At 44.6% G+C, this 16,953-nt stretch overlaps 1 protein-coding gene across 9 annotated transcripts in view; it reads right to left on the minus strand.

Annotated features, from left to right (window-relative positions):
* DUSP16 (dual specificity phosphatase 16) overlaps positions 1-15,155 on the minus strand; it is a 68,830-nt gene extending 53,675 nt beyond the window's left edge. For 6 of the 9 annotated variants that reach the window (XM_049822380.1, XM_049822375.1, XM_049822374.1 and 3 more), the window contains exon 1: positions 14,589-14,718. The gene's annotated coding sequence lies outside the window, so the exon portion shown is untranslated. Of the gene's footprint in view, positions 1-13,928; positions 13,948-14,588; positions 14,719-14,877 lie in introns of those variants that run through there. The other 3 variants (XM_049822372.1, XM_049822376.1, XM_049822377.1) reach the window with 2 other exon arrangements.
* Between the last annotated feature and the right edge of the window lie 1,798 nt (positions 15,156-16,953).

The following is a 16,953-nucleotide window of genomic DNA, read 5'->3' on the forward strand; positions in this document are numbered from 1 at the left end:
TTACATTTGAAGTCAACTGAAGCACTCTGTACCTGAGGAACCATACGTTGCCATGAAGACTGATGAGGAAGAGTCTTTTCCTAGAGGAAAATAAAAACAAACCAACGCCCAAAAGAGGCTGTATGTGGCTGTCGGGAGGAGGGGAGGAACAACAGGAAGGAGGAAGAAATCACTACGAATCTGGCATCTTTAATTCAGGAAAACATCAGAGCTCTTGCAATTCCCACAAACTAAACAAGACATCACACAGTTACTGTGGAAAAGGGGGAAGAGTCAAGCTAGCTCTGTTTAGAGAAGGAAGTAAGGGGAATACCATGCCAAATGCAAGAGGAATTTAATTTGATGAAGGAGAATCTACATTTCAGTTTAGCCTCTGAATCACAGCAGAACATGCCAAGGGACGTTTTTCATTCCATGTTTATTCTTTACCTGGAAATAAGAAACTAAGCTTTTCTGCTGCTCCTGACTAGACTGATCTTAGTACTATGTCAGAAAGCCAGTTTACTGTTTGCATTAGCTCACCACTAAATGACAGTGACTGTAACACAACTGAGTTCACCACACTCATGGAAGGAATCCTACCAAAACCAGTACCGTGCTGTTACATTTCAGAAATGGTGATTAAGACACCGCCGGTCCAAAAGATCCTCAATTCAAGAAGGGAGAGGAAATTAAAAGCTGCATGTTTAGCTCCCGGCTGAGTCTGAAAGTTGCGGAAGGTATACATACCACTTCACAAGGAAAGGGAACAGGAAGCCAGGGAAGAAAAGAGTCATTATGTTCAAATGGTAATATTTTCGTGAGGTTACACAGGCCAAATGAGCATATCCTAGAAAAATGTGAATCCAAGCCTGGGCAAAAAACATAAAGCAGAATAAGTGACAGCAGATGGGGGGCTGGGGGGGGAAGCTTTAGAAGAGCAGACACTATTAGACTGGAAAATGTATCAAAACAATAGGAAAAATCCTAAGACCTGGTGCACAAAAATGGAAGGGTGCAACTAAATTTGATATTAGCAACTAGATAAAAAGAGCTAAGAAAGCAAAAATAGGCTTTGCAACGGCCTCTCCCACACAGGATGCTGGCAAAAGATAAGTTCGAGATGGACTAAGATGATCTACCGTCAGGACTGACACATCAAAAGAAGAGAAGAAAAAAAAATTGGTTAACTAACAGTAAGCCACCATCTCCTCAAGATTTATGAGGGAATTAAAGAACATAAGGGCTGAGTAGAAAACAGAAATACGTAATACTTATTAAAGCAAGCTATTCCAGCACAGGTACGAAGTGTTTGTAAAACATGCTATAGGTGACAGAAAAAAAGAAAAAGAAAGAAAAAAAAATAATTAGTGAACTTCTGTACTAGAAAAACTTATTTAAAAATAGCCACACAGAACCTCTGGCAGACATGATGATAGGCATAAAGGAGTATAAGGCAAGAAATGAGAGAGGACACAAACCCACCCTTTTCCATCTGACCCAAACCCGCCATTAAATTTGCCCATGTGTCTTTGAGCATGTCAACTCAATTGTTTAAAGGAACTTTATCTAGACTTACTAGAAAGTCAGTCTTGGAATCTATAACAAAAAGTTCCAAAGAATCTAAATTTTAAGATAAACATAATATTTACAGCCATATGCACACAGCCATTCCCCACCACTGAGGAGATGGAAAAAAACCTCAGAGGAGTAGTAAAGGAAAAAAAAAAAGAAAAGACAAATTGATGTCTGTTGATAGAAACAATATTGGATGAAATTATTGGACATTAACCACTTTTTCAGTTAATTATTTAGCTTTGCAGCTGGCTGAATGGCAAAGCTGCATCAACAGGCAGGCTACTTCAGTTGACTTGTTTGCACAAATGCATATGCAAATTTGATGCAAGTCAGCAAAACTCAGTCTGCGTGGTCTGGGAAAAAAAAGCCTCTTCCCTGAATGACAAAAGCCCTCAGCTGACAAAATGCCACCAGTAACAAGACTAGCGCCGACATGCTGTAGGGACAGCAGTTTCATCAGTAGGATGCTCTGGATTCCCATCTGCCCTATACCTGATCTTCCGCAACACCATCTCTTCCAGTGTGGATGCCACTGCGTTACAGCAATGCAAGCAGCCATGCAGCGACAGGAGCTCTGCAGAGCTCCCGTTGAACAGCAGAACCCTTTTACTCTAGGCAGTACCCCAACATGACGATCCTGGTATCAGCATACGACTCCTCAAAGTTAATGTAAAGAACACTCAAAAAACCCAAATGATTTTGAGATTGAAAGTATACGAAAAATACAGTGTTATGATTAAAAAGAAGTCAGAAACACCCCCCGAAGAGGAATGGGAGTACTATATCGAGTTCTAGGTTTAATCAACACCTCCTCCAGAGCAGCAGGCAGAGATGACACAAGCAATTAACAAGTGAGGAAAATGAGAGTTCCATATGACAACTCTGAAGATACTAGTACCATTTAAATTAATATGAGGAGAAAAGGAAAAAAAGAAAAATCAGACAGGGTAAAAATAAATAGACATTCCTAGCCATCCATTCTCAAAGCAGAAAAGAGATTTTTCATTTTACCAAATAAGTATGATATCAAAGAAATGCTTTCAAGTTTTCAGTAGAAAGGGATGAGGTTTTCATTTCAATTTCCTTTGAAAGACCAAGTAATGATCAGAAATCACAAGCATAGTCAAACAGATAAACCATAAGCTACCGAATGAACAAAATTTATCTGCCTACTTCAGAGAGCTATAACCACTAAAACTACATACCAAGCATTTGATGAAGACCATGTATCCAGATCTTCTCAACTCATCACACCTAGACATAGCCTAAGAAGGCTTATCTGCAAGGCTGTTCTGCTTTGCTAGGTATTTAATTGCTTTTCTTATCACATAAACCAAGATATCACTTTGAATTAAAGCTTTACAAGATATAAGCTGATCTGGACAGAGTATGCATGCATATATACGTATGTGCATGTTCATGTATGTATAGATACACAGTTTGTATGTGGATGTATGTATATGAAAACACACACACATACACACACACATATATATGTATATGTGCTGCCACAGTTTTAAAGAAAAAGCGTCCTGACAGAACTCAAGTTCTAAACTTGTCAGGTGGCAGACAAGCAAGTTTCCAACGGCGTATAAAACTCTTGGGGCTCCAGGAACTCAAGCCAAACCAACCCAACTTGAATGCACAGCTGCAAACAAACAGCAACCAGTTTTTTAGCTTGAATCAATGGTTCCAGCCTTAGCTTCCAGTGGGTGAATCCACATAATGAATATATTTCTTGCTGCCTCTGCAGAAGACAAGCTTGGAAAGGAATTCCTCCAAGTTTTAACAATTCCTTTCAAATTGCCATGGGCTACAACGGGCGTACCTGCGCTGCAGGACAGGGGTAACTTCAACTCAAGACTCAGCTCGTGGGCCAAGAGCACAGGAAACCCCCAAAGACGAAAGACACGTCTCTGGAACAAGAGGAAATTCTCTTGCTGGAGCATACCTGGCTACTAAACCACAAAGCCCGTTCCTACCCTCTCAACAGGCAGACATGTCAACAGGAGACAGAGCCCATCATACCTTTGGCTGCTCCCCAAACTGCTGTTCCAGAGCCTCACGCACACACACGCACCCAACTGACGGGGCAGACTGAGGGGGTACGCTCTGTGACAGCTTAAAACAAGCTAAGTCAGGGCTACCAGAGAGCAACCACGTCCCTTACGCCAGCTCACATGTTAATGCAGTGAGCTGACTCAAAGAGCTAAATCAGTTACAAACTAACTGTACAAACAAGTAGAATAAACAAACACATAAATAAACCACATCCAAACAATTTTCGGCCATCTCTGGATCCCGGCTCTGGCTCACTGTGGGATCCTGAGAGCGATTACGAGAGTGAGTTTGCGACAATGGTGGCTGGGAAGACAAGAAAAGAATCACAGTAACTGTAAGGATTTGGTGTTACCTGCCATAGAAATGCACACCCGGTTGCACTAACTTGAGAGCGCTCCACCAGTCTCAGTGGATCCACGCTAACATTCTCCTATTTCACTTTTACTGCTACTGAACCTCTTTCTTTCAGACAACAAGGGTAATGCAAGTTGGACAGTAGGCAGAAGAAAGGAGAGGATAGTCTACATAGTGTTTTACTTCTAAGGCTTGTCTGTGTGTCAAAAAGGCAGGCAATTTAAGGTCTGGCATGGAGCGAAGGACCACCTAGAGCCTACGGAGCAAACAGTATGATAGATTTCTGGTCTGCTTCAAACAAAACACAAACAGTTTAACTCAAAGAGCAGAATAGGCTACTTGTGAATTCATTCTCTGACTTGGCCTCAAGTGAAGTCGGAACAGTCATAAAAACTACTCTAAGCAGCAGACTCAGGGCAGCAGCTAGAGGCAGAGGGACTGTGTCAAGCAGCTGGACTCAGTAACCTTTTCTACTAGCACAGCTGGAAAAAGACACTTTGTCAATAGCCTTTAGACTACTGTTCTTCTACTTTGTGTATTTAGGTTAAAGCTCCTTGTGGCACTGACTAGTTGTCCTTACAAAGCACTCACCCCAATAGCAGTGTATAACATAATCCAAAAATGTTAGAAGACAAACAGCAGGGGCCTGAGGAAGCTGGTCATATTCTAGAAGCAAACACAAAATTTGCCAACTTTTTTTTTTTTTTAAAGATAAAAGCTTCTCTTCCACCTAGAATAACTACATACATATCTGATTTTTAAAAAGCCAACAATAAATTACGAACAGCATGAAGAAAAAGAGCACCTTGCAACAGAAGCATTCAGACAGAACATTTTCCCCACTCCTTTCCATCCTCTCAGTTACACTGAAAGACACATCTTTCCCGAGTGGACTCGGGAGCATGCTACTTGAAGCCTATGTCTCTGAACCTTACAAATTTCCAACATGAAGATATGGTCTATAGTGCAGCATTTTGAAATCAATTCATTCTTAAATATTTACAAATGCCTAGTGATAAAGACCAAATACACAAACCCACCCAATATTATTCTCTCAACAGCCGGCATATATTCTAATCCAGCATTTCTAGTTTTAATATGTATGTTCAGTTACATAAATTATAAACCAAAATACAGACTCAGAAAGGCAAAATGCACAACTTGGTGATTAACAATCTTCAGAAGATATTTTCTAGATGCAGAAATAGTATTTACTAGTATGAACCCACCAGAAGGTACACTTTTCCCTGTACTTCCTATAACTTGTCTTTAGACTTCATTTAGACAGGCTGTCAAATGGCTTTTCCTCATACACACAGAAAATAACTCTTTTGTTATCTACTACTACAAGCTTAGTATTACTAGCCCAAGTGGAATGATCATATCCTGCTGTTGCATTAGAACTACATTTTCTGTGATTTAAAGGCTCATTTTCATGTGCAACTAATGCAGAACTTCTCTCTTCCTTTTAAAAAATCTTTTTCATCTCTGTTGCTCTACTTTCTTCTTTTTTTCCCCTTTTATTTAGCCCATATAGGTATATTTTTCCAACACCTGATCAATACTTCTTCTTTTCCATTATTCCCTGTTCTTTCTCTCTCTCCAGTTCTGTTCCTTACACACGTCTCCCTTTTCTAGTATTCTCACAATGACAGAAGTTGACCCTAATATCCCACAACTTTTGAAACTGAACATACTGTTTGGAACTTCAGCTCCAGAAAGTGATAAGCCTGAATATTTTTCCACTGTAGTGCAATTTAACCACATTTTGAGTAAAAGCAGAAGGATCACAGCTCTGTCCACAGACATCAGAAGATAGTACTGCATTTCAAGTTAACCATTTAAACATAAATGAGAACAAATTCTGCAGAATTCTGAATTCAAAGAATCCTATTTTACTGCTGGTGGAGAAGCTGAAAGATGTGGTTATATGTTGGTGGTTTAATTACTTTACCTTCATCATGTCCCAAACCAGCTGATCTACTTGACCCTCGTCCCACTCCACCTGTCCAAAAAAAGTAATGCTATTTTCTACCAATAGGTAGACTTCTCCAGCTGCGCTTTGATGTATAACAATTGACATTTGAAAGGGAGAGACCTTTCAGGGAGGAAGTTACACTTGTAGATTCTTACTTTGCCAACATAAACAGAAAAAAACAGGTAAATAAGTGATAAATAGTTAAGTAAGAATAATGCTTGACTGTACTGAAAAGCAATGCCACCGGTTGTGCCAAACATTAAGCACTCAGTAGAAATGCCTTACTCTGGTGGATATAACAAGAAGATTTTTGTAAGTGTACTTTATAATTTAGTTAAGCAAAGTTATACAAAAGTGTGCTATTACTTGATATCTACTCCAGTATCGGCAGGTTCCAGGTCAGGGAAAGCATACTATTAAGTGAGGTTGTTTGGTTTTTTTTCCTTAGGACCTCTAACATCTATCATATGCTTAAATATTTGTTTTCTTTCCTTTTTTTTTTTTAACCCAAAATTGAACTGGAGACCATGCATGTCAATACTGAGGCATAACTGTTTGCTGAGCATGTACACACACAAAAAAATAAGTGCTCAACATCCCTCTGAAGTTAATCCATAACATAAATTCTTGGCTTTGAAACATTCAAAGACTTAAATCATCAACACAGTCTTGAATATTTTTTTTTTAATTATTCATCAAGCCATGAAAGCCATTTTTCTGCCAAAGTAGACAGCCTCTTCAAGGAAAAGGGAGAAGGAAAAAAAAAAAAAGAAAAGAGGAAAAACCACCATCGAAGGACTTGGCAGCCTTTAAAAATTCCCAAAACAAACACTGCATCTCTCTAAGCTAGCATTTGCTTACTGTCACTGTATTCGGGTTTTTTTGTGTGCCTGCCACTAACCAGCACGTACGAACTGATAGTTCCAAAGCTTTCTGAAAGGACAAGACCCGAACCTTTAACCTGAATCAGTCCCCCCCCTTCCTCACCCACCCACCTCCCCTATTGCATTACCTCCTTATTGTTGACTGAAACAGTAGACAAAGTCAGTGACTGAAAAGAACATTCTGCCTATTTTAATGCAAAATCTTTAAAATCCTCACCACAGCTCTATTAGAATGATTAGATGATCATTGGTTGAACACTCTAAAAATCCTGCAACTAAGAGAAAAAGATTTAGTGTTAAAGAGCAGCTGTATTTTCACTTAGCTATGCAGACATTTCATAGCCACTTTGCCATACTGGCTTATGTCTGGGCGTTTGAATAAAAATAGCTAATGTGCTTGCTTGTTACGCCATTAAATAAAGTGCACAAAGGAATTGCCAGTACTTTTTTTGCCCATGAAAGGCAATGGTCATTAATAGCTTGTATTTGCAGAAGGCTGTCAGAGGAACAGCATGCCTGAGCTTCCTCCGCAGCTTTCTATAGGCTTAACCACACATGAGGCAGCAGGGGAAAAGACACTACACGTTTCCTCATTCCAGGACAGGTCACACCTGCAGGAGAGTAGGCAAGTCATGCAAGCCTCAATTGGAGAAAAAGATTCAAGTCCTGTAAATTTGAGGGGGCGGAAAGACGCGGGTCTTCTCATGGAAAAAGTACCTTGGGAAAATGTGCAATGATAGTATGTGTTAGTATTTCAACACTTTCCTTTTGCTGTCCTGACTAGTATCTTGGAGATTTGCACTTGTATTACTATTCTTTTTTCATCCATTTTATGCTTGAAGGAGTTAACTAACTTTCAGTAATATTTCAAAAGGAAATAGGCAACAAATAGGCTACTCATACAGTCATGTCTGGGCTGGATAAACAGATTTTTCAAGCATCTTCAAATAGGTCCACCTGGAAATCACAGCAGACAGGCAAAGTGAGCCACACTGAGGAAACAGACTTTGTCAGCTGGATGGTATCCAAACATGGATCACCTAACAAGCAGAACGGAGGACTGAGAAGCTGACAGCATGCTCACAATGTGTCAACCATGAGAAGCCAGGGATTTTCACAAGCTGGACAACAGAGCTCACTCCACTGATCAGGAAAAATGTATCAACATACATACTCAGATGAAAAGTTACATGCAAGAAAAATCAAACCAAAACAAAAAAGGGAGATGGTAAGAAACAAACAAGGTAGCAGAGGCAAGTACAAGCACAAGCAGCTTTATTAATATGCCCTAAATAAGACTCCTACTAGCTAGGAGAACATGAAGTTCACGAGCTCTCATAAGGACGATGCCCGTTTGCCTTCAGCTGCCATGTCTCCCGGAGATGCAGGACTATGAACCTATAGACCAGGCATTTGTTGATTACCTCTCTTCAGTAGGGCCTCAGAGCACTCGCTGTATAAAGCTGGAGAGCTTTTAGGAAATTGAAATGACATGGGAGTAGCCTGGGAGAAAGGGGAAGAAGGTACTGGGTCGTGCTGCTATGAGAAGAGACTTGCCATCAACGCAGAACTCCAAACAGACTATGGGAAGAGAGATTTTCACAGCCTATCCTCAATTTGGAGCACACCTGCCTTGCACCCAGGGTCTTGGAAAAGACAGAGGGAGCCCCACTAAACTAGTGACACCACTTGCCTTCTGCTAATCTGGACTCAATCTAGTGTGTACTTTCAGATTTATTTGGACCTAACAACACGTCAAGCCACGACACTAAGATTACTGCTGTACTTATTTGCTGGAATATTGTTTGTCCTTGCTTAAAAACTGGCAAAACTTTATGAATCTTTGTTGAAATCAAGATGAAGTTTATTCTATTTGCTCCCCAAGTGTTCCTAGCAAGAGGCCTCTACCTAAGTTCTCTTATTTTAGAAAGGCACTTCTGAGTATGATGGGGTTAGAAGAGAGACGTGTAACACAGTTTCTTCCCGCCCCAGCTGTCTTCCCTTCCAGTTTTCCAGAGTTCAGACTCCCATGAAATTGTCAGGGACACCAGAGCTGGAAAGGAAGAGAAAACACTGAGTCCAAAACATATTTTTTAAAGAAAGAAGGTGTGATATCCCAACACCTAAGCAGGTTCCCACCTGTAACAAAATACTTGTGGGAACTGTGTAGATGATAGGTGCTATATTTATTCCACATAGCATTAATACAGTAGTGGAAAGTAATCTCATGCCTGTTCTTCAGGGAAACATTCTTGGTACTTATGACCCACCTTTAAAATTAATGCTTGTTTCAGTAGCGGGATGGCATGCTGAGAGAAGCCCTTGGAAGTGTAGTTCAGACTCTTTGCATGTATTTGGATGATGGTGTTTAGAAGATGGATGGCTTCCATGCTTAAGGGACTATATAAACTTGGTGAAATACGCACTATTGAGAAAGTCACTCTCCTGCAAGCACCATCTTGCAGGTAGAAACCCAAGTCCTGACACGGCATTTGAGTCTTTAAGGTCTGGGGTGAATAATTCTTACACCTAGCAATCATGAAGCAAAACCAACACTCGGGCTATTAAAGTGTGGTGTTTATATCCCTAACATTATGAATTATTCAGCCTTTGAACATGCTTTACTAGGGGTTCAGTAGGAGTAAAACGCAGTACCGAATCAATTTTATCCGGAGTAGTGTGGCAGGGAGGGAGAGTAGCTTTCCTACTTTGAGAGCAACATCTACGCTACACATGCAGAGCCAAAGCCTTCTAATCCAGCAGGCTGAATACATACTAGTTATTCAAACTCAAGAACGTGTGCATAAAAGGAATTTCATACAATTAGTCTCTGTTGTCCTCCTCATTTTATGCTCTCTGTAAAGTTCTCATTCCAATGTTGCTACATTATACACTCGGACCCATCTTTTTGCCTCCCACAATGCCTTCAGTAATATAAAAAAAACATTAGACAAGCAGGCAAGGATGTCTAAAAATTGAGTATTTGTACAAGCCACTGATCTATTATTTAGTCAACAAACAGGCTCAATTCATAGGTTATTATAGCAAAGCAAAATCGAGTGAAGCACAATGACAGGTAACACTATTTTAGTCTCAATATTAGAAACCATGTGTCATAGTTTTCTGCCAAACTAATGTAATGGAACACAATTATGATTTAGTGAAGAAACATTTTCATACTGCTTTAGTGGACCATCACTTTGGATAGCATGTAACAAGATCTTATGGAAGAAAAAAAAATTACATTAATCCTCAATTAATGAAAGCCTCTGCACACCTCCGCTTGTGTATCTTGATTTGTTAAACAACTGACATAAGTTTATAACTTAAGCTTGAAACCAAATGAGAGCACACGTTTGCCTGAGGAGGTCCGTGCAAGGAACTGATCCTAGTTTCTGAGAAACAGGATGAAAACTTGTACTACACAGGGCAAAATTCATTCCAAGAACACACTAAAGAGAAGCTGTATAAGTTACTGGTGACGTATAGCTCATATTGTGACCAAGAAAGAGCAGAGATAACTGACTTCCTCTCAAAGTAGGACCCTGTTTCAGCAGTTCCTTTCATATATTCACACAGCATGAGCATTACAGCTTCGGACAGTGCAAGCACAGAAAAGCAGCAGTGCAGGAGCTCGGGAAGGTCCGTGGCAGAAGAGATCATTCTGCATCCCTGCAGCCCCACAGCAAACCTCCTGTCGCTGAGGCAACACTCTTTCCTAGCCTGCCCAATTATTAATTTTGGGGGTTTTTTTCAGCTGCCAGAGCATTTCGTAGGGACACAACATGGAAAGCTGCCAGCCTTCCCAGAGCCAACTCTGAGTAGGTCAGTCTTGGCTCAGCAGCAGACCACATAGCGCAGCAAAAGGAAATGCAAGGCCTTGAACTCACGCCCATCTTCCCTCTCGTCCTCCATACACACACCCTAGACGCAGATTTTCTTTGATCGCAGAGGAATAGTAATTCACTGGTGGCCAACACCATCTCCACTGGAGACCGCGATAGCTGCCAACAGGCCCTATCCACAAGCAAACCGAGAACTGCTCAGATTAAAACAATGCAAACCCAGAAGTTAAGATGCCAAACTTTACCATTAACGTGTATTTTTGGCTTCCTTCGGGTGCTATGGGAAGTTACAGAGTAACTATAACGGAGATTTCTTATTTGGAGCTGCCAAGCTAATACCAATCTAAAGATCAGGTTGGGCGACAGAGAGAAGTGGCGGTGCGAACTTCCCTGTTCCCACGGCCGTCTTCAGACGGCAGCAACACCGCGGTCACACCGGGCATCTTGGCCTCTAGCCTTGCTCCATAGCAAGCTTCTTCTCAATTAGCTTTGATATCAGAGCGGTGATACTATTATACTCGTGCTGAAGAAAACCCTGAGGATAAGGTCCCCCAAGTAAGGACTAGGAAGTAGCCTGAAGTTACAGCGTTCACATCTGCACCTTCATGCAGATGACTCCTTGTCTTCAGTTAATTGCTAGCTTTAGTCCAGACTGACACCCTGATACACATCACCAGGCCACCCAACACCTATGGCTTTTGATTCATGGAGAAAGTAGAGGCCACTTATGCAACTGACAGCCCTAAAGAATGATGCATTACCCTTCGTTTATGCAGGGGGACACCAAATAAATCAGAGAAATATTACCAATACTGGTATGATATGTAGTTACTGATACTTAAAATAATCCACAGAAACCCTCCATGTCACTACACCAAATCTGGAAGCAATCCCTAAGGAACTGTAGGGAAAGTGAACGTACCATTCAATGCGTCAGGGACACAGCTGCTTCCCTACGACCCAGAAAAGCAGCTTCTTGATAATTCTTCTTAAATAATCATGGAGGTACCATTACACAACCACGCACAAAATACTACAAGATTGCAAGAAACATTTAGTGATTTGATCAGCTTAACAACAAATCTGTAGAGACAGATACACAGGAGTTGCTAGCCAAACCCACGTTTCTTCCTAGGGGTGAAACAAAAGCGAAAAAAGGATGTGCCAATGCTTCCACACCTCATCCTTTGACAGTAACTACTCCGTGCCATCTGGCTATTAAGGATTTGTCAGCATCTGTAGAATATCCATGATGCTTTCCTGACTGCAGGAAAAAGGAAAAAGGAAAAAGGAAAAAGGAAAATTCAATAGGAATTGCTATCACCCTGCCTCCTTTTTCTTGAGGGGAAAAAAATGCTTCAGCTGTGCTTACTGTATTTCTTAGAAGATTTGTATTTTGAAAACAGTGGATATTCCTGAACAGGTCTGGGGATTAAGGCGTCGAACTTTGAAAAGACAGGTGACTGAGCAAGGCCCTCACCCTGCACACAGCTCTGACTGTACAACACACTGGAGCAGAGCTCACCTGAAGACCAATGCAAGTAACAATCAGCGGCTAATTTGCCTATTTGGCATTTCTTACAGCAGTCTAGAGGAGAGCCTGAATTTGCCCTCTGCAGGCTTCTTAAGGCCTACGTGAATCACGTATCTTAAAGGCAGACGAGCGGCTGACCCATCCCACCATGCAGTCTCTAGTAACTCCGCACGTCACTCACCCCATCTCCAGCTGCTGGCTGTGAATACAGAGGCACAGGACTCCCAGGGCATGTCATTTTGCCAAGGAAGGTGCACAGGCACATGGTAGCTACAACCACAACTCCTCCCACGGGCTGAGGGCTGGCCCAGACCCCAGAGACAGAGCTCCCAGTGAAATCCATTTAACACATTTCCGCACAGCTTCTGCCGATACCGTTCCTATGGACGGTTGAAGCTATTCTAGCTAAAAGCAAACATCCTTGCCAGGCTAGCTGCCTTCGCTGAAAGAAGAGCATGCATTTTACAGAAACAAAGATAAATTGAGTTCACTTTCTTCTACAGAAGTTTTTCTGGTGTGATTTTGTTCATTATATCTGCTTAGGTAGCTAACAAAACCAGAGCTACTGGAGCAGGAATATATTTATGTATCTTTATAAAACATGTTGCGTTTTTAAATGCTTGGTTGGGCTTCCTGGACCTTTGCACATGGATTAAGCATACAGTGCTTTGCAGCTACCACCTCTGATTAGCACAGGAACTGGCACCTTCTCTGCTGCTTTTACTTATTTGTTCATTTAAAAAGAGACTTTGAAATGGTGTATTAAGATATACTGAAGCACTACTCTATTAAACAAGCATAACGACCAGAATTTATTACACCTCAGACATCTTTTATAGATTCCTTCCTAAACATATTAATAAGCATACTTGGTAAATGCAGGATTTACTTTTGCGTGTCACTATTCTTTGTATCTTTTGTCATTAAAAATTAAAGCTAAAAATACGCGTACACCCCCCACCACCACCCCGTTGCATACTTGCTCCACATTCAAATAGAAACCCCCAGACAACCAACATAAACAACTGTGATGAATGCTTCAACCTCCAATGGGCAGTGGGATGAACACCATAAAAAGAAATTAAGACTTACTATTTTTCCACCTCCCCTCAAAACACAAGAGTCTAAACCAACTCCTGTTTGGTCAGTTGTGACTTTGTAAACTCTGTATCTACCAAACCACATGCTGCCAGGAATAGCATAAATCTCAAAGCAAGGATTACAAAATCATTTTGGGGTTTTGGTTGGGTTTTTTTCTTTTAAGAACCCCAGCACGCATCCTTACAAGGAGAAACAGTTCGATCTGCTCTTTGCTTTCAAAACTAGCAAAGATCTATTTATTCTGCTGGGTATACACTGAATGTTTTAACAAAAAAAAGTTAGCCACAGGTCAGACAATACAGCTCGCTATGACTACACCCTTCACTCGAAGGAAAAACGGCAGATCGATTTTCTATTTCAACCAGCTGAAATGACAATAAAAGAAAGTAAATCCTCCTGGCTTTTCTTTTCTAAAAAAACCAGCCTCCCATCTGACATCTAACCAAATGTTTTTTGGCCACTGAAAAAAATCCTACCATTGGTCAGCCTCTGCAATAGGCACATCCCATACACCTTGTTCGGCACGCAATTGATGCGCACTCAACTCCTCATCCCGCCGCTTCTACGGGGGGGGGGGGGGGGGGGGGGGGGGAATAAAAGTCAGAAGAGGGTACCTGTCAGGCTGCATCCTGGCGCCAGCCACGGAGTTACAAGTTTACGCCAGTGCAATACCAGGTTAACAATTTGCAATTTGCTTCACTCCTGGACTCCACCGCAGCCCTCCATTTTGTCAACTGCCTCAATTTAAACGCTTTCCAAGTTGAAGGCAGAACTTCAACATTTCTTCGGGAGCCCTTCGGGGCTTTAAAAAGCATCCTCGACCATTTTAAGCAGCGGAAAACCTACTGGGAGCCAGCACCGTTTGCTAAGTTTAGAAAGGCAGACGCGCACACCAGAGCTTATCGGCAGCCTCCCCAAACATCCCCTGCAAGACGGATTCGGGGCGCGCTGAAGAAGTCAGCGCTCTCTTGCTCATCCCTTCCAGCGGCGAGCTGCCTCCCCTTCCCCGCAGGGAAGGCGCCCGGCTTTCTCCCCCCCCCCGCCCCCTTCTCTCCCCTGCCTTTAGGAGGCGAGGCAGGTGGATATCGGGAGGTGAGAAAGGGAAAGGGAGAGGGAGGAGGAGGCGGCAGGAGCCGCCGCGGGCAGCAGGGTGCCGAGCGCCCCGCAGCAGGTAGGGGGAGCGCGGGGCGGCCCGCCGGTGCCGGTGCCGGTACCGGTACCGCTGCCGGTACCGTACCGTACCCCCGTCCCTCCCTCTCGGCCCCGTTCCTTACCACCCGCCGAGGCGGCCGGAGCCTGCCCGGGCCCGGGGCAGCGACCTGTCCGCTGCGGGCGCTCTTCTCCGGAGGTGAGGGGGCGGCGGGGAAGGGCATGCGGGAGGAGAGAGGGAGGGAGGGCTCCCGCCGCCCGCCTCTCCCTCACCTCCCTCCTTCTCCTCCTCCTCCTCCCCGCCCGGCCCAGCCCTACCCGGCCCCCCCTCCCCGCACCCCTCGCCCCCCTCCCGGGCCGGCTTAGACGGGGCTGCCCCGGGCGAGGGGTCCCTGCGCTCCTCCCGGCACTTACTGTGTCACCCCCTGTCTGTCTGTCTGTCCCCTCGGCAGGGATAAAAGTTGTTGCCACCAGCCTCGCCGCTGCCGCCTGAAACAACTTTGTCTCCTTCCAGCCGCTGGGAAAGCTCCTCTTTTTCCTCCTTCTTCAATTAAAAAAAAAAAAAAAAAGAACAGAACAGCAATTAAAAAAAAAAATAAAAAAGAAGATAAAACCTATATTCGGCTCTTAATTGTAAGAGGGGGAAGCGTGAAGGTGGAAGGGGAGAGAAGAAAAAGGAAACATTTGGAACTTTTTTTTTCCCCTCTCCTTCTCCCCCCCCCCCCCCAAGATGGCTTGAGAAAATTAAAAGGGGACAGCGATGAGGGGGAGGGGGGACACACTGAAGAGCTCGGGAGCGGGGAGAAAGGTTTGGGGTCTTTGGGGGAGTTTTTTGGTGTGCTTTTTTGTTTTGTTTTAAAGCCTTCGGTTCCCTGAAGGACCCAAACGATTGCAAACAAACGGGCAGAGCAGGCAGGCACAAGGAGGGGAGCGAGCGAGAGAAAAAAGAGTTTTGCTGGTCAGTAAACTTCAAGCTGCTGGGATGAGGTCATTGGTGTAAAAATAAAGCGATGGCGTCATTTGAAACCAATCCCAGTGAATGAACTCAGCCGGGGGAGGTGGGGGGTGAAGGGGGGGGAGAGGGAGAAGGAGAAAGAGGAGGAGCGGGGAGAGAGGATCCCTGCGGGGAGACGGAGGCAGCGGCCGCCGCCAGCCCCGGCAGCGGGAGGCGGAGGAGCAGGGTTGGGGGGGCTCACCCCGTACCAAACTGTCACTGAGGGCGAAGGGGGGACGACGACTAGGACACGACACACGCGTCCGCTGCCCCCGGCCTCCCCCTGGAGCCGCCGGGCCGGCCCCTGGGAGGAGCCGGGGCCGCGGAGCGATTCAACCGAGCCGCCGCCGCCGAAGCTTTCCCGCCCCTCGACCGGCTGAGGAGACAGGCTCCGCCCGCCTTGCCCTCGCTCGTCGGCCCCGGCCCTGGCCCTCACCTTTCCCGCCTGTCAGCCCCGGCCCTCACGTCCCGGCCCTCACCTTTCCCGCCTCTGTCAGCCCCGGCCCTCACGTCCCGGCCCTCACCTTTCCCGCCCCTCTCAGCCCCGGCTGTCCCGCCTCAGCGTCCCCTGCCCTGCCCGGCGGGTGGCCTGCCCTTGCGCTCGGTGCCACCGGGTAAAGGGCTCTTCAGTACCTAAAATACTGGTCCAGCCTTCTAAATTAGAAGCGGCACGTGCGGCTATGGCGCAGGGCCGTCGAAGAGTTACAGCAGCAAATCCTCCTGGGGTAGCGTGGGTGTGGGCAGAGCGCCCTGTTGGGCCGCGTGGTGCGTCGGGGGCCTTCACCCTTTAAATAACCTTGTTAAGTAAAAAAAACCCTAAAACCAATACCTCAAGGAAAGCGAAAGTTAGGTCTAAGCAGATGCACAGAATTATTTTTGCCTAACTCGTACCTCTTCTGGCTAGTACCGATGTTAACTAGCGAGGTGCATCCTTCAGGGGTTTGGTGGGACCTGCCTGAATTATGCATCCCTCTTCCAGGTGCTCCAGGCTATTCGGCAGCCCTCTTTCTCCCTCAGCAGCCCTCTTTCTCCCTCAGAAGCATCGTCACCAAGGGGAGCCCGCCGGCACTGCTGGGCATGCAGGATGTCTTACCCGGCAGACTCCAAACTCCGGTTGGTCCCCTCTGCTGGCTTTCGAATCCCTGTGCCACAAACCCTTGGAAAACAGCACGGGAAAGGGGATTAACCTCATGGGTCCTTGCGCTCTTGGTGGCTGTCTCTTCAAACAAAGTGCCTCAGGAAAAGGTATGCACGCGGCTATTGCCCCACTCAAAAAGCAGTTTGTGTGGGTGGTGTTTCAGGAAGCAGGTGACTCCAAACAAGTTACACGGTGGTGGGCTCTGTCCTGACAAAACTGACCGGGAACCACCTTGGTGAAGGTCCTGGTGTTAAGGGGTTGCGAGCTGCCTCTCACGAGGAAGCCTTGCTGGCACTTGTGCTGAACAGTCGTGGCCTCTGCAAGGGAGTGCAGAGCGTGTGGGGGAGAGAGAGGTCCC

Source organism: Accipiter gentilis, chromosome 18 (assembly GCF_929443795.1).
Source record: "Accipiter gentilis chromosome 18, bAccGen1.1, whole genome shotgun sequence".
Taxonomy (NCBI): domain Eukaryota; kingdom Metazoa; phylum Chordata; class Aves; order Accipitriformes; family Accipitridae; genus Astur; species Astur gentilis.